The sequence below is a fragment of the Vombatus ursinus genome, unplaced genomic scaffold, assembly GCF_900497805.2.
Source record: "Vombatus ursinus unplaced genomic scaffold, bare-nosed wombat genome assembly UNPS02014813.1, whole genome shotgun sequence".
Lineage (NCBI taxonomy): Eukaryota > Metazoa > Chordata > Mammalia > Diprotodontia > Vombatidae > Vombatus > Vombatus ursinus.
In genome coordinates, this window is record NW_020954591.1 from 29,209,163 (window position 1) to 29,232,301 (window position 23,139).

The 23,139-nt window shown below is 38.0% G+C and overlaps 1 pseudogene; it reads right to left on the minus strand.

The window, feature by feature from the left end:
* Positions 1–14,281: 14,281 nt before the first annotated feature.
* On the minus strand, positions 14,282–22,122 carry LOC114054494 (annotated as a pseudogene).
* Positions 22,123–23,139: the final 1,017 nt, after the last annotated feature.

Consider the following 23,139-nt stretch of genomic DNA (forward strand, 5'->3'; position numbering starts at 1 on the left):
TGTGCAAGGTCACCAGTCTCACTTTCTCCTCCAGAGCCATCTGGGTCCAGCAGCCAGATAGTCATCAGAAGGACAGGAGATGACCCAGGATGCAATGCTTCCATGTAGAGAGTTGGAAATTTTTTTTGGGGGGGGGGGCAGCTAGATGGTACAGTGGATAGAGCACAGGCCCTGAAGTCAGGAGGACCCGAGTTCAAATCTAGCCTCAGACCAAACACTTGACACTCACTAGCTGTGTGACCCTCGGCAAGTCACTTAACCCCAATTGCCTAAAAACAAAAACAAAAAAAAAAGAATTTTTTTTTTTAAAGAATGTATTTCTTGTTTGTAAGAGAGACTTTTTAGAAAATAAAATGATGTAAACTTTTTGTAGGTCTCATTTAAATGAGATTGAGCACAGAGATCCAAGTTCTATAATTGAAACCTGTTTCTTTTTTCCCCTACTTAATAGCATTTTATTTTTTCCAATTACATGTAAAGATAGTTTTCAACATTCATTTTTATAAGATTTTGAGTTCTAAGTTTTTCTCCCTGCCTCCCTTCCATTCCCCTTCCTTAAGACAGCAAGCAATCACATGTACAATTATGTTAAACTTATTTCCACATTAGTCTTGATTAAAACCTACCTCTTAGAAAATAAAAAAAAAAGTATGATCCTGGCCAAGTCAACCTCTGTTTGCCTTAATCCATTGGAGAAGGAAATGGCAAACCCCTCCATGCCAAGAAAATGCCCTGGACAGCATGGTCTATGAGGTCACGAAGAGTCAGACACAAGTGAATGACAACTATGACTAAAGATTAAAGCTCTCTATAAGTGCCATTATTATTGTTATCATCATCATCATCATCATCATCATCACTTCCTCCACTGGTACAGATCACAGCCCATCCCTGCATACCCTCTTGTCCTATGGAATCTTTACTAGTTATTATAGCGTATTAAGGCTCCACAACATAAGACAGAACATACAAATTATTGGTGTGTATCTCTTATCTGATCATTAGGTGTACACTCCATGGGAATATCAACTAACATCTTTAATCTTTGTATCTCCTTCAGTACCTAGCATAGTATAATAATAGTTCATATTTACATAGGACTTTGCATGTTATCTCATTCAATCTCCACAATAAACCCATAAGAAAAACAGCATAATTATGTAAGACAGATGTACAGTAAAAAAAGGTTAACCTTGGAGTCTGAGTTTGAATCTTGGGACTATCACTTAGTGATTGTGTGAGCCTGGCAAGATTAATAACAATAACAATAATAATAACTAGTATTTATATAGCAACTTAAGATTTGCAAAGCTCTTTACAAATATTATCTCATTTTATTCTCACAACCACCGTAGGAAGTAGGTACTATTATTATCTTCATTTTACTGTTGAGAAAACTAAGATAAGTAGAAGTTAATATATCTAAATATCTAAGAGTAAACATCTAAGGCTGGATTTGAATTCAGGTGTTCCTGACTCCAAGTCCAGTAGCAGACTCTGAAACCCAGATCCTCTGACTCTGAATTCAAAGCCCTTTCCACTATATCACACTTTCTCTCCTAATTCAGTACTTCAATGGATTCCACATGAATTGGCATAAGTTTTCACCAAATCACTGAATTTAAGAGTTGGAAGAGACCTCAAATGTCATGTATTCTAACCTTTATTTAACTTAGAATCTTCTTTATAACATTCCTGACAAGTGGTCACAGTCTCCATGTGAAGAGCTCCAGTGATGAGGGATTTCACTACTTTCCAAAGCAGCACATGCCATGTTTGAAAAGTTTTGATGGTTAGAAAGTTTATCCTTATACTGATCCAAAATGTACCTCTCTGTGACTTCTTTTTTTTTTGTTTGTTTGTTTTTTGGTTAGGCAATGGGGTTAAGTGACTTGCTCAGGGTCACACAGCTAGTAAGTATTATGTGTCTGAGGTCGGATTTGAACTCAGGTCCTCCTGAATGCAGGGCTGGTGCTCTATCCACTGCTGACTTCTTTTTTAAAAAATTAAATTAAATTAATTCTTTGGTTACATTTTAAGTTTTGAACTGTCTTGCTTCCTTCTTCCTCATCTCGCATTAGAGAAGGTTATCATTTCACACACACACACACACGCACACACACACACACACATCACTATTGCGTGGGGTACGGCTCAATTAATAACAGGGTCTTGACAAATTTAGCAAAAAGGAAAATCTTTATTCAGCTTTCTCAAGAAAGGACACTCATCGACCACACAAAGATGGCGCCAGCCAAGGAGTGTGTGGGAGTGTCTTGTAAAGCAGAATATATAGACCCTATCCACAATGTCCCCTCCCTAACCCCCTTCCTATGAACCCATTGGCTGGGTATATTAGGGGCACAATCTATTCGCGGAATTCTAACTTCTACAGAAGGAAGTTTGAAACAATTTAGAGGGGAGTGTTCTCTTTGCACAACCATGTGATACATCCAGTTTAGCCACATGTAACATCCAGTTTAGCCAGAATGTGCTGCAAGGCATCTGGGTGCAGTCTAGCAGCAGTCATAAGTATGAAAAGTAACTGAGGTCGGGGTTAGTTCCTTCCCCTGAGGGGGCTTCACCCTATATTATCCCATTCACTATGTATACACATATATATTTCAATATTTGTATATGTGTGTGTGCGTATGTATATATATGTGTGTGTGTGTGTGTGTGTGTGTGTGTGTGTAAACCCATAGCATCTTCTTTCATAGATCCTTTGTAGTTTATTTGAATATCTACAACTTCCTTATTGCTCTCTGTTTTGCCCTTAAGGCAAAGAGTCAAATCCTTCTTTGTATGACAATCCTTTCAAATACTTGAGGACATTAGCCAAGTCCCTGCCATTCCCTCTGCTTCATCTCGGGGGCTGAGCATGCCAGTTTTTTCAACAAATTTTCAGAGATTCACTATTTGAAAAAAAAATTGCTGGGAAAACTGAAGAGCAGTCTGGCAGAAATTAGGTATTGACCACATACAACTCCTCTCATTTATTGTGCTAAGTTCCAAAGAGATACATGGCTCATAAATAAAATGACAACATAAGCACATTCAAAAAGCAAGGAAGAAATGATCTGTGAGATCTTTGGCTAGAGGAAGTGTTCATGACCAAACAAGTGATGGAGAGGATGATGGAAGATAAAATGACAATTCTGATTATACAAAATATTAAGGTTTTTGCACAAACAAATACAACCAAGGCAGTTAAAATTAGAAGGGAAACATCACAGGAGAAAATCTTTTCAACATGTTTCTTTGATAAAGGTCTCATATCCATAAGGAATGGATTCAAATTTATAATGGGAGCAAAGGAATTGAACAAGCAGAATTTTTTTCCTTTTCCTTTCCTTTTTCCCTTCTCCCTTTCTCCCTTCTCCCCTCTCCCTTCTCCTTTCCTTTCTCCTATTGTTATTCTCACTATTATGTGTATCCACATAAACTCACCATTTGACTCCACCTCAAGGAGCAACATGGCAAGACCTCAGCAGAAAATGTCCTTGATGCCAATGTGTCAGAGCTCAATGTCCTTCTCCACTAGCTGGGGGAAGAATAATTAGGGAAGGGCATGGGGTGAGGTGAGATGACGAGATTGTTGATAGAAGGAGGGTGGTAAAGGATCCTCTCTCCCCAAGGTAAGGAAGTTGAAAAGGGCTTTTCTGTTTCCAGGAAAGGTAACATACATGCTGGGATTAAAGGCAAAGATATTACAAGAGAACAAAGCTGCTCAGGTCTTCCTCAGGGAATAAGAAGGTTATTGAACCTTTTCTTAGGCTGATGAGGAAAAAAAAGTTTCCTGTATTCTAGGGTAAGAGCCCACGGGAGAGAGAAGGCTCTTTTTTGGAAGAGGCAGATTATTTGGGTAAGGATGGTGTGCAAAATGCAAGTAGTAAAAAGAGAAATGTAGGAGAAGATGGTTTTATCATAGGATAAGAAAGCTGTAGAGAAGACTTAGCTCAGTAGGTAGGGTATATGGGAATTGGAAGGGAATCTTACCAAAGCTACCCCTGTCTTTGGATGGGAATAGAGCGGGGGAACCTCTTACGTTCTTGGGAGAGCAACCATTAGGAGGAAAAGATTATCAAGTCCCAGGGAAAAAGGGCAAAGAATGTTTTTTGACATGCTGGGGAGGAGAGGACAGGAATGGGGTTTTTGTCTCAGGATACAAAAAGTGACAAATGGTGACAAAAAAGAAAGAAAAAGGAAGATGGACAGAAGTAGAATAGAAAACAATTAGAGGCAAAAGGAGAAGGGAAGTCAGAAATTAGTAAGGATTGGGGAAAAGACGTGGGGAAAAGAGGAAAATACTTAGAGAAGATAATGGTAGACAAAATATTATTTGGGAGACATAGAGCTGTACCAACCTTTGAAAAATGTTAATGTCAGTATTTTTCCATGAGTATGTTCTATAAGCTTACAGCCTCCCTTAAGAAGAGATGTCATGATGGCCTCAAAACTGATACAGTTTAGGGGTTCAGGGGTGCTGGGACCCCAAAATCACAACACGTGGGTCTTGCCCAAAAGAATTCGACTCAAGCCTTCTTTCAGCCAAAGACAAGGTTTATTAGAACATTTGTCATGTTGGGCAGACTCTTAAGGAGTCTGAACACGGGTAAGCAGTGGCTAGATTATAAGAATCTAAGCCATGGCTAGATTATAAGAATCTCAGCTGTGGCTAAATTTTAGGAATGTGAGCAGTAACTAGATTATAAGAATCTAAGCCTCTTAATGGAGACAAGATGGACTTCATATACAGAAAGACTATGGAAGGGATCTAGGAGTGGCCAAGTAGTCAGTGAGGTAATAGAATTCCAGGGACCTGGACCACATGGCCAAAGGAGAATGGAGAAATGGCCTGGGGCCATAGGGAGGTCCACAATGAAAGGTCAGTTGATAGGATTGTAGCCTCAGGGGACCACCAGAGATTTGTATGTGTGGGAAAGTCCAAGGTTTTTCCTCTCTGGGACCCAGATCTCAACCCCATCAAAACCATTAGGCTTAATCTTATAACAATGATTTTCTATGCATAGATTCTATGAGCTATATCCTTCCTTAAGGGGAAATAATCCACCCCTTAGTCTTTAAGACCACCTGTGACCAATGCATTGATAAACTCTGTTGGGGACAGCCTCCTTTGGTAAGTAGGCCTCAGAGGCAGTGGCACATGGGGAAAGAAAGAGGAGGGTCTTAACCTAACTTATCCTAACTTAAGGACTCGTCCAGGTTCTGGAAGACCCTATGACATGCAAGAAGAACCACTATCTTAATTCCTACCCCATAAAAGATAAAAGAGCATCAGCATTTCCAAGGTGATCCTGTTCCAAGTTACCCAACTATCAGGGAGGGCCCAGGAGAACAGGTTGTTCAGTGGGCTTGGGGAGATGGAATGAATGTGAGTTATGAGTACTCACCTCGATGGACCCGTTATTTGTCCCACTGTGAGTTTGGGGACCTTATGGGAGGGATCTAGCCACATGTAATAGGAGGAGTTAAGGAGGGTGCAGACTCTCCTTTGGTCTGCAAGCAGATAGTCCAGGGCCAAGCAGTGATCTGTAACCATAGTCCTGGGGGTTCTCTGGCCTTTGGTTAGGGTATCAAGTCCTTTGGCAGTGTTTGTGATTTGTTCCTTCAGGTGTCTGGTGACTGATGTGGGGCAGACAATGGTCCTTGGAGTGCTAGCTGAAAACTGAATGGTGTCTTTCATGTCTGGATGGATCAAGGTAGGTTTGTGGAAGTATTTACCTGACCATCTCCAGGTTCCAGGTCACTCAAAGAGATTCTCCAGATAATGCTGCTAAAGACTGCTAGTGATAAGACAGTATGATTTAGTAAAATCTAACAAAATCTAATCAGATTGACCTTCCAGTAATTAGTTCATGTGGTTAAAACCAGTTTAGGCTTTATGGAGCTAGTCTTATAAACAACAGAGCTATAAAAAGAACATCAAAGTGGGCTACTTATACTTGCATGCTATTATAGCAGTTCAGAGGTGCTGGGGTATTGCAACAATATTCATTATTTTAAAAAAATTACAGTTTTATGTGCCATGGTTAGCAATTTGCTATGAAAAGAAGGAGGGACATGATTATAACAACATCAAGACTGTTCCTTCAGGCCTAAGCCTAAGGGTACAGAATGACTTAACACAGGTATAACAGGATAAAGCATCCTTAGTTCTATTTGATTTTGAGTAAGAGTTGTAGTTAACTTTTTGGAATAGCTTATCATGTAGCAAAGTTCCGTATTATTCACAGGGTATCACAGCCAGGCTCAGGATTAACCAGGTGGGAAACATTCTTATTCAAAAAAAGAAATAATGCAATGGAGAAACTGAATCAAGAGGTTCCTAGCTATCTATGCAAGGTTGTCCCCTCAACCTTCCCAGACATTGACATCCACCTGTAGCAGTTCTTGGATTACACTCCCTTTGAGCATCTTGTGGCATTTTCCTTGAATGGTGGATTACTGACTTAATGATCATTCAAACATTTATACTTGAAATCAAAATTCGGGACAACATCAAATTACAGTCCCAAGAGATTTTACCTCAAATATCAAATTTCACTAATCATAGTTTAAGGCTAGATAGTTATTACTATTTTTCTCATGTTGTTGCAATAACAGTAAATAATAAAAAGTTTAAAAGCCTTTTAAAAAATTTACTCAACATTCTTTTCTTCTTCTTGAGTTTAAACTCATTTGGTTTAAAGATCATTCATTAGAAATTAAGAAAATAATTACATTCTGGAATTCCACATAGATAGTGAATATATGATAGTTCATTCAAAATCCAGAAAAAACATTGACTACTTTACTTACTGTGAGTCTCCAGACTACAGATATCCGTCAATACAGATATATTAATTCCTAAGGCAAAAATAAATCTTTAAGACTGGAGTCTGTTGAGACTCAGTTGACTCAAGATGTAACTTCAACATATACTATTCTAAATATAATTTTACAGGGCTGATACAATTTTGTGACTTTGTGTAAGGAACCTGGCAAGTTTATAAATAAGGAGATTTTACAAGGCCTAATTTTTTATACTCTTCCCATACGGTAGGTAATTATTATTCTTCCCTTTTAAAATATGCCCAATTAAATACTTGATAGGTTTTAACATTATGACAACAGCCTTTAATAATTTAATAGTTTCACAACATACAATTTCCATTACAGATAATTCTTGCTCTTGGTTTTAGGTAGATACTATTTATTTTAAGATAGGCTCAGTTTATTCCTATGCTTTCTAGTGCTTTTAATAGGAATGGGTCTTGTATTTTGTCAAAAGCCTTTTCTGCATCTATCAATATAATTTATATCCTTTTTTTTATTGATATGGTCAATTATACTTATAATTTTCCTAATGTTGAACCAGCTCTGCATTCCTGGTGTAAATTCAACCGATCATAGTGTATATCTGTGATATATATTGCTGTAATCTCTTTGCTAGTATTTTATTTAATTATTTTTGTATCAATATTAATTAGAAAAATTGGTTTTTAGTTTTCTCTTTCTGTTTTTGAACTCTCTGGTTTAGGTATCAAAAACATATTTATGTCATAAAAGGAATTTGGTAGGACTCCTTTACCTATTTTTTTCGAATAGTTTCTGTAATATTGAAATTAATTGTTCTTTAAATATTTGGTAGAATTCACTTGTAAATCTACCTGATCCTGAGGTTTTTTTTTCCTTAGGGACATTTATGGTTTGTTCAATTTCTTTTTCTAAGATAAGGTTACTTAAGTATTCTATATCTTCTTCTGTTAATCTGGACAATTTATATTTTTGTAAATATTCATTCATTTAATTTTAGTGGCATATAGTTGGACAAGACAGCTCTGAATAATTACTTTAATTTCATCTGCATTGGTTGTGCATTCATCCTCTTTATTTTTGAGACTGGTAATTGGGTTTTCTTTTTTTTTAAATCAAATTTCTCACTCATGTTTACTTTTCATGCTTTTCCTGAGTGTTTTTGAATATCGAATTTTCTTTTCAGCAGAAGCAACATTGGCTTGTAGGCCTTGAAGGCAAAGGCAGCAGCTACAGCAGATCAATGAATTGGGCAACTAAAAATCTAGAAAAAGAACAAATTAAAACCCCCTAATTAAACACTACATAGAAAAACTGAAAATCAAAGGAGAGATTAATTAAATTAAAAGTAAAAAGAATCATCAAACTAATAAATCAATCTAGGAGCTGGTTTTATGGAGGAAAAAACCAATAAAATGGATAAACCTATTGGTTATATTCCACGTACTTTCTTTTATATGTATTTAGTCAAGTTCAACTGCCCTTAGGATCATAGGATTTAGAGCTGAAAGGGGCCATAAAGGTGATCTATTTATTCTATCTCAAATGCCATTTTCACTTTCTCAAATGTTATATTAATGGGTAAGGGAGTAGAGTCCAAATACAGTGATTCCTCTATTGTTTCTGTTGATATTAGGTCTCCATAGAAATGCTAGATAGGTCTTTTTTTTTTTTTTAATAAGCTTTTACAAAGGAATATTTACTTTGTAGATCTAGTAAGATCAGAAATACAAACATATCCCTCCCAATGCCGTGGGGGCATATTCTCTCAGTTCCTGGGGAAAATGGGCTCAGACTCAATGTACTTACTACATATCATTCATCATACCAGGTTCACTTACATTGTTGCGTGGGTAGCAGATGAATGAATGAGTCCAGATCTCTGCTATTGTTGGATTTGTTCAGGCAGGTCACTGTACTTTGCTCCTCACTGTCTGGTTTCTGGCAAAATCTGGGCTGGAATTTGCTCCTGGACCTTTAATGGCCTGCTCTCTTAAATACTGATAAGGCTATAGCTGTCACTAATCTCCTTCACTTAAAATAGGAAAGAATGCAAAAGGGTGAAGACCAAAAGCCCATACTTACAGGCACACGTTGGTCTAGGAGGAGGAGGGCCCAACCTTTCCTCTTAGGCACTATCTCAGCAGAAGGCATCTAGGCTTGTCAAGACCCATCAAGCAAGCCAAGGGCCTGACCTTGGCTCTGGACAAATCCTTTCTATTTAAAGTCCATTTGTTGTCTTCCAATTCTATTTACAAATTTTCTCAGGATAATCTAGACTAGCTGGGTTTTGCCAAATTTATTTCCTTTTCAGCTGCTTTTTTTGAGGAAATACTGTTTTCAGCATCCTACCTTGCGATGTTTTTACAAATGAACTTGGACTCTAAATTGGTGTTTCTCTTTTCTTAAAAAAAAATCATTGTAATCAGCATGTACGTGGTTCAAGTTCAGTTGATTTCACTCTGCATCACTTTATAGAAAGCTTTCTTGTTTGGAGAGTGTCTGTAAGCTTTGTATTCATCACTTCTTTTTAAAAAAAATTTAAAAAAATTTTTATTTTTAGGCAGTTGGGGTTAAGTGACTTGCCTAGGATCACATAGTTAGTAAGTGTCAAGTGTTTGGTCTGAGTGCAGATATGAACTCAGGTCCTCCTGACTCCAGGGCCAGTACTTTATCTATTGCACCACCTAGCTGCCCCGTCATCATTTCTTATAGCATCACAATAGTCTGTTACATTAATATGCCAGAGTTAGTTGTACAATTATTCCTCTGTCATTGGACATACAGGTTATTTCCATTTTTTTTTTTTTTGCTATTTAAAATAAATCAGCTATGAATTTTTCTTTGTCCAAACAGGTTCTTTTTCTTTCTGGTCATGATATTTTTGGGATACTAGCAATGTGATTGTTGATTTAAAAGGTATAATCAGTTCTGTAATCATTATTACAAATTGCCACAGGGCTGTGCAAAATGTTTGCATCAGTCTTCAGGTCTTCCATTAGCATGCCTGTTTCCCTGCAGCCTTGCCTACATTGGATTTTTATAAATATTTTGTTATCTTTATCATTTTAGTAGGCATAAGGAGTTATCTTTAGGCTGATTTGAGCTGGATTAAAAAAATTATTAAGGAATTTGGGCATCTTTTCATGTGATTCTTAGTAATTTGTATTTACAATTTTATAAATTGCTTATTCGTGACCTTTGGTCGTTGCTTCATTGTGGAGGATTACATTACAGAGAGTACATCTTTTTATTACAACTCAGAGCAGAGAAGGAATTTTTTTCTGATTTAGGCAATGAGTCAGTAGGATGGAAGATAAACAGGAGTGGTTCGCCAAACCTACTCAGTCACTTGGTCGGTTGGTCAACAAGCATTCATTAAGCCCATGTTGTGTGCCAGAAAGGTACTAAGCTATAGGGATGCAAAGAAAGGGCAAAGACATGGTTCCTGCTCCTGAAGAACTCATATTCTAATGGGAGAGACACCTATTAATGCAAATAATTATGTCTCTATGAGAACCACGCCGTGTGAATTGAGAGTCTCAGGGAAGGCCCTAGCAGTGGTGGTCACACTGCCAGTGTGTTTCTGAGGCAGGACCGGATCCCATGGCTTGCCAGCTCTGATGTCAGCTCTCTATGACTGCATGGTATAATATTAATGTAAGAATAATAGTTTAATTGTTACAAGCTTCAGTTTCCTTATCTCTAAGATGGGTTAATCATATAGTCTTTTGATGTGAGGAAAGCAACTTATTATTACAGACTTCAAAGACAAAAAGATAAACACAGATGTTTTTTATTGGACAATGCTTTTCTCTCCACCCACAATTGTTCAAACCTTGAAACAAATGCTTGCTAAAAGTAAACCTAGAATGTATGGAACAATGGTGCCTCCATCTGGTTGAGGGGAAGAATAAGACCAACTCCTCTTCCACGTTGAAGCTATGGAGAAAACAATCAGGCAACTGTGTTACGCTTACCGATGAAAAGAGTTAAATGCTTATTAAACTGTAGCACAAGACTTATTTACATGAAACAATTAGAAACCAAGACCATGGATCAAAATCACTAAATAGTCACAAGACAAGTTAAAACAAAAGTTATCTAGAGAAAAAAGAACAATATGGACTGTATGAACTAATTAGTTTTGGTGCCTTGGATACTGAGTCCAAAACTCCATAGATTTAACTAAGCTGAAAGGGTCCATTATGATTTTTGACTCATTGAATAAGAGTAATAGCCAACACCTATGTGGCAATCAGTTTGCAAAACTTTATATACATTATCTCACCTGAGTCTTGCTAAAACCCCATGAGGCAGGTTCTAGAAATGTGACTATTCCCATTTTAGAGAAGAGGAAACAGGTTTAGAGAGGTTAAGAGATTAGCCCACAGTCACACAGATAAGTGGTAGAGATTGGATTGGAAGCAAGGTCTTCTGGACTCCAAGTTCAGTCCTCTATGTGTGTGGCCCCTGGTAGCCCAGGTCTGGGATTAAAATCTGTTCTAACTCTTGTACCTTGACATGCAGAATCTTGTAGGGGCAGGGTGTTTTGGCCATTGAATAACTAGCTGAAATCAGAGGCAGTATAGTGAATAGGAAAGAACGCTTGAATCCTACAACCTGAGTTTGAATCCCAGCTCTGCCACTTACTTACCTGTGGAACCTTAGGCAAGTCACTTAATCTCACCAGGCCTCAGTCTCCTCATCTGTGAAAATGGGGTGAGGGTTGGACCAAATGATCTCTAAAATCCCTTCCAGCCTTAGATCTATGATCCTAGCATGCTGGAGTCCAGTGAGATTCTTGGCAGTGCTAAGATTGCTTGGTAGGCTTAAAAGTACTTAAAAGGTACTTAAAAGCAGTTATTTGTAGGGCATGACTTAGAAACCATCCTTATATCATGTTATATACACATACATACATATATGCACACATATATAATACATATTGTACACATATATGTACATGTATGTACATGTATATATGTACATTATATATGTGTGTATACACACACACACTCATATATATATATATATATATATATACACATACATACATATCTATACATATTCAAACATTTTAACAAACATTTACCAAGTCTGAGGTATAAAGGTATCTCAAAAGCAAGCAGCTGACAGGGGAAGACAATGATAGTTAGAGCCCACAAATCTTTCACATCATGGATTGTGTTTTGGGGAGCCCTGAAGATTAAAGTGTTATATGGACACATATCATCACAGAATCACAAAAGTTCAGAGTTGGAAGGGATCTCAGTGTCCATCTAGATTGGTGTTTCTCAAACTTTTTGGTTGTAGAACTCCTTTGCACTCTTAAAAAAATTATTGAGGATCCCCAAAGAGCTTTTATTTATGTAGGCTATATCCACTGATGTTTACTGAATTAAAAACGTGAAATTGAAAATTGATACCCCATTTTATTTTATATTATTTTAATAAGGCTTATTCAATTTATTATGTATTAAAGATCAATCCATGATATATTGGTTGGCCCCCTTATTATGTGAGTTTGAGTTCTCTGTAACTTCAGTTACCTATTGTGAAATTTGAAAATTCATATTCTGTGATTAAATATTGATTGAGAATTGTATCTAATCAGTGTATCCAATCAGAATCAATATCAAATTCAGGCTTTATTGTATAGACCCTATTAGTAAAATTTATAAGAGTTTAATTTTCCTATTCCTTTGTGCTGCAGTCCACCCACAAAATTCTAATCTGTGAGCTTTTGCTGGCCATAGCAGGACATAAGTCAATCTGGTGATGTTTGTCCATCATGAGACTTTCCAAAGGATTTTAGTCATATGATGTTGACTCCCCTGGTGAGGAACTGATGTAAATAGCACCAATCAATCAGGAGTGAAATATGTCTATAGTCACTGTGTAAATGCTATGAAAGTGTTACACTGTCTGTCAGTTTTATCCTTGATCAATTTATTGGTATTTTTGCTAGCCATACTAATAAATTGACCATGCCCATAATTTGGTGCCTATGGCTTCTCTTAATTGCAGATTTTTTATGGTGACAGAAATTTAAATGTCTTATTATTATGGAAAGTTTTGACCTTGTGTGTTCCCTGAATGTGTCTTAGAGACTCAAGTTCCTGTTGATGACCTCTGTTCTAGTCCAGTCCATACTTGAGAAAAGAGTCACCACAGTGGCATACCAATCAATCACTTAATCAATCAACATTTCCTATAATGTGCCAGGTACCATGCTAAAGGCTAGGGATACAAAAAGAGGAAAAGGACAGTTCCTGTCTTAGAAGAGCTCACAGTCTAATGGGGGAGATCACATGAAACAAATTTTATATATATATATATATATATATGTATGTATGTATGTATATATAAGCAAACTATATATAAAATATAAGATAAGTAGGAAATTACCAATAGAGGGAAGGCACCAGAATTAAGAGATTGGTTTCCTGAATTCTTTATCTATTTCCTTTCTGTGCTAATGATTTATAGTATACTCCAATGGCAAAATCATGTCTGTTTTTGCCTCCACTGATCTTCACTCAAATGCTGACCAGCATGCTTCTCCTTTCTGGTTCTAGATTTAAGTTCCTTGAGGGACAGGGACTGTCCTTCTTTATATTTGTATCCCCAGGGCTTAGCACAGTTCATAGAATATAGTAGGTTCTTAATAATGTTTATTGACTGACTGACGGGCATGGATAAATTAGAGGTTGTCCAGAGTTGGGCAATCAGAATGGGAAGGATTTTAAGTGCATGCCATTCTGAGATCAGTTGAAGGAGCCAGGGACATTTTACATGGAGAAAGAAGACTAGAAGGAATGTGATAGCTGTCTCCATATAATTAAAAGGTTTCAAGTATTTCAAAGGCTGTTATGTCAAAGGGGAGCTAGACTTGTTCTGCAGTGGGTAGTAGTTGCAAAGAGGCAGTTATAGGCTTGATGTAAAAGGAACCCCACCCCCCCAACAATTAGAGAATGGACCGCCTTGGGAGGCAGTTGTTCCCCTTCACTAGAGGTTTTTAAGCAAAGCCTGGACAGTCTTTTTTGAGCATGAATTAGACTAGATGACCACTAGGGTTCTTCCAATTCTGAAAGTCTATGAATTTGTGAAAGTCGGGTAGAAGAGCTCAGATTTGATGTTCCAGGTCATTAAGAATCCTTGGAGGTTTTTGAGCAGGGAAGGGCCATGATGGAAAAGGTGATTAAGAAAAATGAGTCTGGGGGGGTGGAGCCAAGATGGTGGAGTAAAAGCAGTGACTTGCTTGATCTTTCCCCCAAACCCCTCCAAATACCTATAAAAAATGGCTCTAAACAAATTCTAGAGCAGCAGAACCCACAAAAAGACAAAGTGAAACAAATTTCTGACCCAAGACAACCTGGATGGTTGATTAGAAAGATCTATTGTGCCGGTCTGGGAGGGGAGTTCAGTTCAATGTGGGTGCGAAGGCAAAGACCAGGTCTCAGTGAACCTGGAGCAGGCCTCAGGGGACTAAATCATGGGCAGCTCTGTAGTTTCCAGACTTCTTAACCCATAAATGCCAAAGACAACTTAGGTCAGTAGGAAAGGTCTGTCTGACCTGGGTGAGAGGGAAGCTTGGTCCCAGCCCCAGTCCTGGTGCTGCCCTGGGGTGACAGCTGCTTCTGGAGCTCTCGGACCACAGACAGAGGGGGAATTCAGTGACTGCTCAGAGGTGGATTGCAGAGATCTCTTTGTTGGTGCTGAGGCAGAATTCTCTTGCTTTGTCCATTCTTGGATCTGGGTCACAGTTCTGGGTAGCAATCCTGGGGGTAGGAGGAGTGCTGGCATGGTGGAGCTTATAGTGGCAGTGGAGAGGGAATCCTCCTCACAGTTCCAAGGCAGAAAAGAGTACTTGTGGTCACTCATAGACCAGAGCACAGGCCAGGAAAGGAGTAAACACCTCGCCCCTTATCATACCACCTTGGAAGAACCGAAAATTTGCAGGTCCCTAGAAGTATCTCTGAAAACAGCTGCACAAAAAACCCTGAAGCTTGGGACAGTACATTCTCCACACTGGAAGCAGACCCCTACCTTAACAAAGAATTTAAAACTCAAGTAATTGGCTGGGAACATGAGCAAACTGCACAAAAAAAATTCAGACCATAGAATCTTTCTTTGGTGACAAAGAAGATCAAAACATACAATCAGAAGAAGACAACAAAGTCAAAGCTCCTACATCCAAAGCCTCCAAGCAAAATATGAATTGGTCCCAGGCCATGGAAGAGCTCAAAAAGGATTTTGAGAAGCAGGTAAGAGAAGTAGAGGAAAAACTGGTAAGAGAAATGAGAGTGATGTGAGAAAATCATGAAAAACAAGTCAACAGCTTGTTAAAGGAGACCCCAAAAAATACTGAAGAAAATAACACCTTAAAAAATAGACTAACCCAAAAAGAGGTCCAAAGAAGTCCAAAAAGTCAATGAGGAGAAGAATGCCTTAAAAATCAGAATTGGCCAAATGGAAAAGGAAGTTCAAAAGCTCACTGAAGAAAACACTTTCTTAAAAATTAGAATGGATTAAATGGAAACTAGTGACTTTATGAGAAGTCAAGACATTGTAAAACAAAACCAAAAGAATGAAAAAATAGAAGACAATGTGAAATATCTCATTGGAAAAACAACTGACCTGGAAAATAGATCCAGGAGAGATAATTTAAAAATTATTGCACTATCTGAAAGCCATGATCAAAAAAACAGCCTAGATATCAACTTTCAAGAAATCATCAAGGAAAACTGCCCTGATATTCTAGAACCAGAGGGTAGAACAGAAAATGAAAGAATCCACCAATTACCTCTTGAAAGAGATCTCCAAATGAAAACTCCTAGGAATATTGTAGCCAAATTCCAGAGTTCCCAGGTCAAGGAGAAAATATTGCAAGCAGCCGGAAAGAAACAATTCAAGTATTGTGGAAACACAATCAAGATAACACAAGATTTACCAGCTTCTACATTAAGAGAACAGAGGGCTTGGAATATAATATTCTGGAGGTCAAAGGAGATAAGATTACAACCAAGAATCACCTACCCAGCAAAACTGAGCATAATCCTTCAGGGGAAAAAAATGGATATTCAGTGAAATAGAACTTTCAAACATTCTTGATGAAAAGACCAGGGCTGAACACAAAATTTGACTTTCAAATAAAAGACTCAAGAGAAGCATGAAAAGGTAAACAGGAAAGAGAAATCATAGGGGACTTATTAAAGTTGAACTGTTTAAGTTCCTACATGGAAAGATGATATTTGCAACTCATGAGACTTTTCTCAGTATTAGGGTAGTTGGAGGGAAAAAATTACATATATATATACACATATAGATAGATAGAGGGCACAGGGTGAGTTGAAGACAAAGGGGTGATATCTAAAAAATAAAATTAAGGGGTGAGAGAAGATTATATTGGGAGAAGGAGAAAAGAAGAGGTAGAATGGGGTAAATTATCTCCCATAAAACAGACAAGAAAAAATTTTTACAGTGGAGGGGAAGTGGGGGGAGGTGAGAAGAAATGAGTGGGTCTTATTCTCATTGGATTTGGCTTAAGAAGGGAATAACATACACACTCAATTGGATATGGAAATCTATCTTACCCTACAGGAAAATAGGGGGGAAGAGGATAAGAGAATAGGGGGATGATAGAAGGGAGGGCAGATTAGGGGAGGGGGTAATCAGAAGCAAACACTTCTGAGGAGGGACAGAGTTAAAAGAGAGAATAGAATAAAAGGGGGGTGGGACAGGAAGGGAAATATAGTTAGTTTTTCGAGACATGACTACTATGGAATTGTGTTGCACGACTACGCATGTATAACCTGTATTGAGTTGCTTGCCTTCTTGATGAGGGTGGGTGAGGAGGGAGGAAGGGAGAAAATTTGGAACCCAAAGTTTTAAAAACAAATGTTAAAAATTGTTTTCACATGCAACTGGAAAACAAGATATACAGGCAATGGGGTATAGAAATCTATCCTGCCTTACAGGAAATAGAAGGGGAAGGGGATAAGAGAAAGGGGGGATTGATAGAAGGGAGGGCAGATTAGGGGAAGGAGTATTCCGAATGTGTACCGTTTTGGGGTAGGGGTAGGGGCGAGATGGGGAGAAAATTTGGAACTCAAAATCTTGTGAAAGTGAATGTTGAAAACTAAAAATAAATAAATTAATAAAAAAAAAAGAAAAATGAGTCTGGCAGTAGTATACAGGACATATTAGAGAAGAAAGATGTGGGAGAGAGGAAAGACAGCATAGTGCAATGCAGGGTGTTGGATTTGGAATCAAAGAGCCTGGATTTGAATCCCAGCTTTGATAGTCAAGTTAGGTAACTTCTCTAGCCCTCAGTTTTATAATCTATAAAATGGGGAGTGGGGGTAGGGCTAGACAACTTCCAAAGTCCTTTCAGGCTCTAAATACATGATCTCTTAATGTTCTTGAGTTGTCTTCCCTGTTTGAATCTCAGGCCATGGGATCATAACTATCATTTACCTGAACTTTCCTAAATCTGCTATTTCTACGATTATTAATTTACTCAGAACTTTAAAGAGTGTATGGTGTTTTACATAATGATTTTGGAGCCTCACAGTAACCCTATGAGGTTATCTCCATTTTATAGATGAGGAAACTGAGACTCATTGGGATTAAGTAACTTGCCCATTGTCACACTGCTACCAAATGTTAGAAGATGGATCTGAACCCAGGTCTTCCTGACTCCAAGTCAAGCACTCCATCTACCATGCCAGCCTAGTTATCAATTCATGACAGACTATGTCCATCTTTATCCTCCATAGCAGTCACCAACTCTAGAATAATCATAATTTGCTCCCAAGTTTTTTTTCTCCTTCACCAACTAGGTCTTCCTTGTGGGTCAGAATTACATGTAAAGAGTAGCAGATCTCTTCATCACTTTCTTTACCTTCTAAAACATTAATTTATCAACAAGACAGATCAATAATATTATTTTAAAGTTACAAATAAAGACTGCTTCAGATGCTATGATTTGAGTGGAAAGCCCAGGAGAAGGTGATTATAGACGCAATAGATGATATATTTATTGCATCTACAACTCTGCCTGGTCTTATCATCCACAGATGCCCTTCCCAGGATAGGCTCCTCACATCTAAACTCATCACCATGCTGTTAACTCAAGCTTAGGTATCATTTCAGCCTCTTCTCCCCTCTGATTGGAGGGCTGGATGGTGGAGTACCAAACTCCTGAAAAGACAACAGACTTCTCTCTTGTTTCCTGTGCCTGGAATTCTCTCTGTCCCAAACTTTCAACTGTTAGAATCCCCACCTTCCTTCTAGACTCAGTCAAATACCACCTTGTCTAGGAAGACTTTTCTAATCTTTCCAGCTGCTATTGTCTTACCTCTAAGTCTACCTTCCATCTACCTTGTATTTATCTTGTAAGATGTGTGGGGTGACAGGGGCAGGTAGGTGGTGCAGTGGATAGAGCACAGGCCCTGAAGTCAGGAGGACCTGAGTTCAAATCCGGCCTCAGACCAAACACTTGACACTAGCTGTGTGACCCTGGGCAAGTCACTTAACCCCAATTGCCTTAAAAAAAAAAAAAGATGTGTGGGGCATTCAGGACAGCTAGCACCTTTGGGGTGAGGGCTTGCTGAGTCTTTTTCAGGGCTGTTTGTCCACCTTTGGTGTCCACCTGTGGCTCCATCCACACCAGCCGCTCCCCAGTAAACTGTCTCAGCAGATGGGCTAAACCAGGTTGAGGATAGGCCTCAAACTTGTTGGTGAGTTAGGGGGATCTCTACCCCAAGCATGTGAACACATTCCCCACTGGAATGGGTAGATGAGAACAATTTGTTCCAATGGCCACGAAGGTGGCCGAAGCAGGTGCTGTGGAGCGCTTAGAACTAGGTTAGACCAAGGTCATCCACTACATCCTGGGCCATCACTGTTCATCCTGACTTTTGCCTTGCCACTGGACTTTGATGACTCTGGAAGAGAGAGTGAGGCTGACAACTTTGTGCAACTCTGCCTCATTTAAATCCAGTTTGTGGGCAAGTGAAGGCCTTTGAAATCAAAGGACAAACAACATTTATCTTGTATGTTCTGATTTATAGATATCTCTACCCCCTAGTCCCCCATTAGAATATGACCATTTTGAAACAGGGTCTACGTTTACTTTTTCTTTGTATTCCCAGCACTTATCATGATGACTGGCATAGTAAATGCTTAACAGATGCTTAGTTTATTGATTCTTATCAGGTTAACAAATATCTATTCTGTACATTTCAACAGTGACTTACCATTTACTACTACTCTTTTTTTTTCTTTCTTTAACCCTTTCTGGATGATGTATCACTTTACACCACCTATAGATCTACTTTATTATTCCTTCAAGGATAAGTAGCTATTTTAACCAAGGACAGGGATTCATAACCTGGGGTTGATGAAGTCATTAAAAAAATTGATAACTATTTCAATATAATTGGTTTCCTTTGTAGTGCCATGTATTTTATTTTATACATTTTAAACTATTATTTATACATTATTAAAACATAGAAGGGGTCTGTGTTCTTAACCAGACTGCCAAAGGGGTCTATGACAGAAAAACGGTTAAGAACTCCTAGCCTAGAACATCCAGCTCTCCTTTTCAAGAAAAGCTTGTTCTTCTTCTTGTTTTTGTTCTCTACCTCCTCCTCCTCTTCCTCCTCCTCTCCTCTCTAAGTCTACAATGGTCCTACTCTGTGCAACTTTCTTCCATTCTTCATCCTCACGGACCAAGTAGAGTTTCTTCTCTCTTTCTTTAGATCCTTTTCCTACTTTTTTTTCTACCTCCCACTGAAATTCCTCTTCCAGTTTTAATTTTTTTAAAGGAACACTTCAATATCTTTGACAACCTGGCTGTGTTCCTTGGGCCCCTGTATCTTCTTTTTGAAGAGGGAGACTAGCTTACACTTTGAACAGATTAAAGTCACTTGGTCATGTCAGAAATGCAAACACTGAACACTCAATGCAAATAACTGTGAAATTCATTCTGCTCTCCATTATTGCTAGTAGCAAGATCCTCTGTCTTTGTCCTTCTAAGGGGTAGTGGGAGATGATTTTGAAATAGCACATTATCACCTAATTAATGCCCTTTTGCTCTTTTATTCTCTAGTAATTTGAAAGCCATATCCACCTTCCTTTGCCTTTTCTCTCTAACCTCTTACCTTGCCTTACTTATTTATTTTACTTCATGTCTTCTGATTTATTTGGCCTTATGGACTATCTTCTTCTTGAACCTTCTCCTCAGATCCTTCTCAATTGTTTTCCTCATTTAGATGGAAGATTTTTCTTCTTTGCTTCTTTTAGTATGACTCTTTCTCCTTCAACTTTTCTTCAGATTCTTCTGAATTTCTCCTCCTCAAATTCAGTCTCTGCCCTTCTTCACGAGTCCAAAACCATCCAAATTAAAATAACCTTCCTATAAAAATGTGCATACCATTTGACCCAACAATGGCACTTCTAGGGCTGTATCCTAAAAAGATCATAAAAATGGGAAAAGGACCCATATATACAAAAGTATTTATAGCAGCTCTTTTTGTGGTGGCAAAGAATTGGAAATTGAGAGTATGCCCATCAACTGGGGAATGGCTGAACTAGTTGTGGTATATAAATGTGATGGAATACTATTGTGCTATAAGAAATGATGAGCAGGAGGACTTCAGAAAAATCTGGAAAGACTTGTATGGACTGATGCTGAGTGAAGCAAGCAGAACCAGGAGAACATTGTATGCAGTAACAGCCACATTGTGCGATGACTAACTTTGATAGACTTATCCCTTCTCAGCAATGCAAGGATCTAAGACATTTCCAAAAGTCTCATGATGAAAAATACTATCCACATCCAGAGAAAGAATTGTGGAGTTTGAATGCAAATTGAAGCATACTATTTGCTCTTTTTTTTTCTTCTGTTTTTGTTTTGTTTCTTCTTTCTTGTGGTTCCTCCTATTGGTTCTAATTCTTCCTTACAACATGACTAATGTGAAAATACATTTAATAGGAATGTATGTGTAAAGCCTATATCAGATTGCATGCCATCTTGGGGAGGGAGAGGGGGAAAATTTTAAACTCAAAAGTTTATGGAAGTGATTGTTGATAAATTAAAATGAATTAATAAAAAAATAAAATAACCTTCATGTTTCCTTCTCCTTACTTGGATCAAGTTCTTCTCCACAGAGCCTTCTTTGGAAACCAAAAGGTGTTTATTATTTTTTTAAAATGAATTTTTATTGATGTCCTTTTTATGTCATTAAAATTTCCTCCACTATGTTTTCTCCTGCCCCTGCTGGAGATCCATCTCCTATAGTAAATGATATTTTTAAAGACAAAAATAAAAAGGAAAAATTAGCAAAACTGATGAATACATAAAAAGTGTCTGAAAATATGAGCAGTATACCACACTCGTGAACAAATGCTTATTATTTAATGAAAATTTAATCAATGAATATCTATTAACAAACATTTATTGAAATCTCAAATGGTTTATAGTATAGTTAGGGAGATAAAACTCATACGTAGAAATCATTAGAGAATAATTAAATGTTAAGGTGCATAGTATTGTTTATAATGTAAGAAGAATTCAAAGAGTGATTGGTATGGACTAGAAGAGTATAAAATGGTTTAATTTAAAAAAGTTAGATTTGAGCTTGGCCCTGAGTGATGGTTAGAATTTATAAGAAGGCAGGGAGTTCTAGTTGGGGTATATGTGTGTGTGTGATGAAATCCATGACTTGATTATGATTCAGAATAGGCATGACTTATTTAAATGAAATAGGACTGGTAAAAAATCAGGTGAGGTTGGGGAGGCAGGGTAGCATTTGTGACATTTAAAAAGTTTGAGAGACATAGTTTCTGGGTAATTAATCATTTTATTTTATTTTTTTCTATTTATTCACCAAATCTTTTTTTTTTGAGATTTTGTAATTTTATTTAAATGAAGTTCAATTTAGTTTTCATCCACATTGACCGTAAGCTTTTGAAAGTGGTGACAGGCACGTAAGTAACCAAAGTATACAGCTTGTTTGGTGAATCTTCATCCACATTGAGTTTCCTAGACAAACAAACTCAGATACGATATGGGACACTCCTTATTCCTTTGGCCCAAATAGCTTTGTTGAGTCTGGTGTACATCTGGAGTTCCCATTTCTTTCATGGCAAATTTATGGATTTCCTTTAGAGCTTGACGAGCTCGCTTTTTGAAGCCTACTTGTGAATGTTGATGGTATACTTTCTGGTCACCACCTCATTAATCGCAGAACGTCCCTTCTTTTTCTCTCCACCTTTCTTTGCAGGAGTCATCCTGCCTGGGACCAGGTCGGGAAAACTATTCACCAAATCTTACAAAGCATCGGCAGAGATGGGGGGTGGGGTCAATTTCTTTTTTTTTTTTTTTGAGGCAATCAGGGTTAAGTCACTTGACCAGGGTCACACAGCTAGTAAATGTCAAGTGTTTGAGGCTGGATTTGAACTCAGATCCTCCTGAGTCCATGGTTGGTGCTCTATCCACCGTGCCACCTAGCTGCCCCTAATTATTTTATTAATAATGCTAGCATTTTATTAATTAAAGGAATGGTCATTTGTCTCTCTCTTGGACCAAAGATGACTTGGTGGTGGGCTCACAGTTTATTTGCCTTTGGAAGAGGGGGTGGCAATCAACTCTGGTTAACAATGAGAGAATGAATACTATAATGAGAGGTGGAGCTCCCTAATGTGGGTTAGGTATGTCATTTGCTTCCGAATTGCCCAGCCTTAGGCAATGTAATCAAATAGTTTATCCCCACCTAGACCTCTGTAGAACACAATGGGCTCTGCCTGCCCCCCTCCCCCCCCATTAAATTCTTTGTAAGGTTGGGTGGGGTCTGACCAAGATGGAGGAGAAAGTTAATTCAATCTCATTATCAGCAATGACCTTCAGAGACTGAGCTTTGAAAGGACTTTAGAAAAAGGGAAAGCTCTGGATCTCCCCAAATCATTGGTTATTAATAATCATTAATCTCACATTACATCTGAAGAAGGCACATTCAAATAACAGCAACAATAGATACCATTTATATAGTGCTTTACTTTGGCTCTCACAACTACCTCATGAGGTAGGTACTGTAATTATCCCTATTTTGCAGGTTAAGAAAATGAGGCAGAGAGAAATTAAGTGATTTGCTCAGTATTGTTGTTCAGTCATTTTTCAGTTGTATCATGACTCCATTTGGGGTTTTCTTGGCAAAGTTTCTGGAGTGGTTTTTCATTTCTTTCTCCAGATCATTTTTATAGATGAGGAAACTGAGGCAAACAGGGTTAAGCAAGTTGCCTAGGGTCACA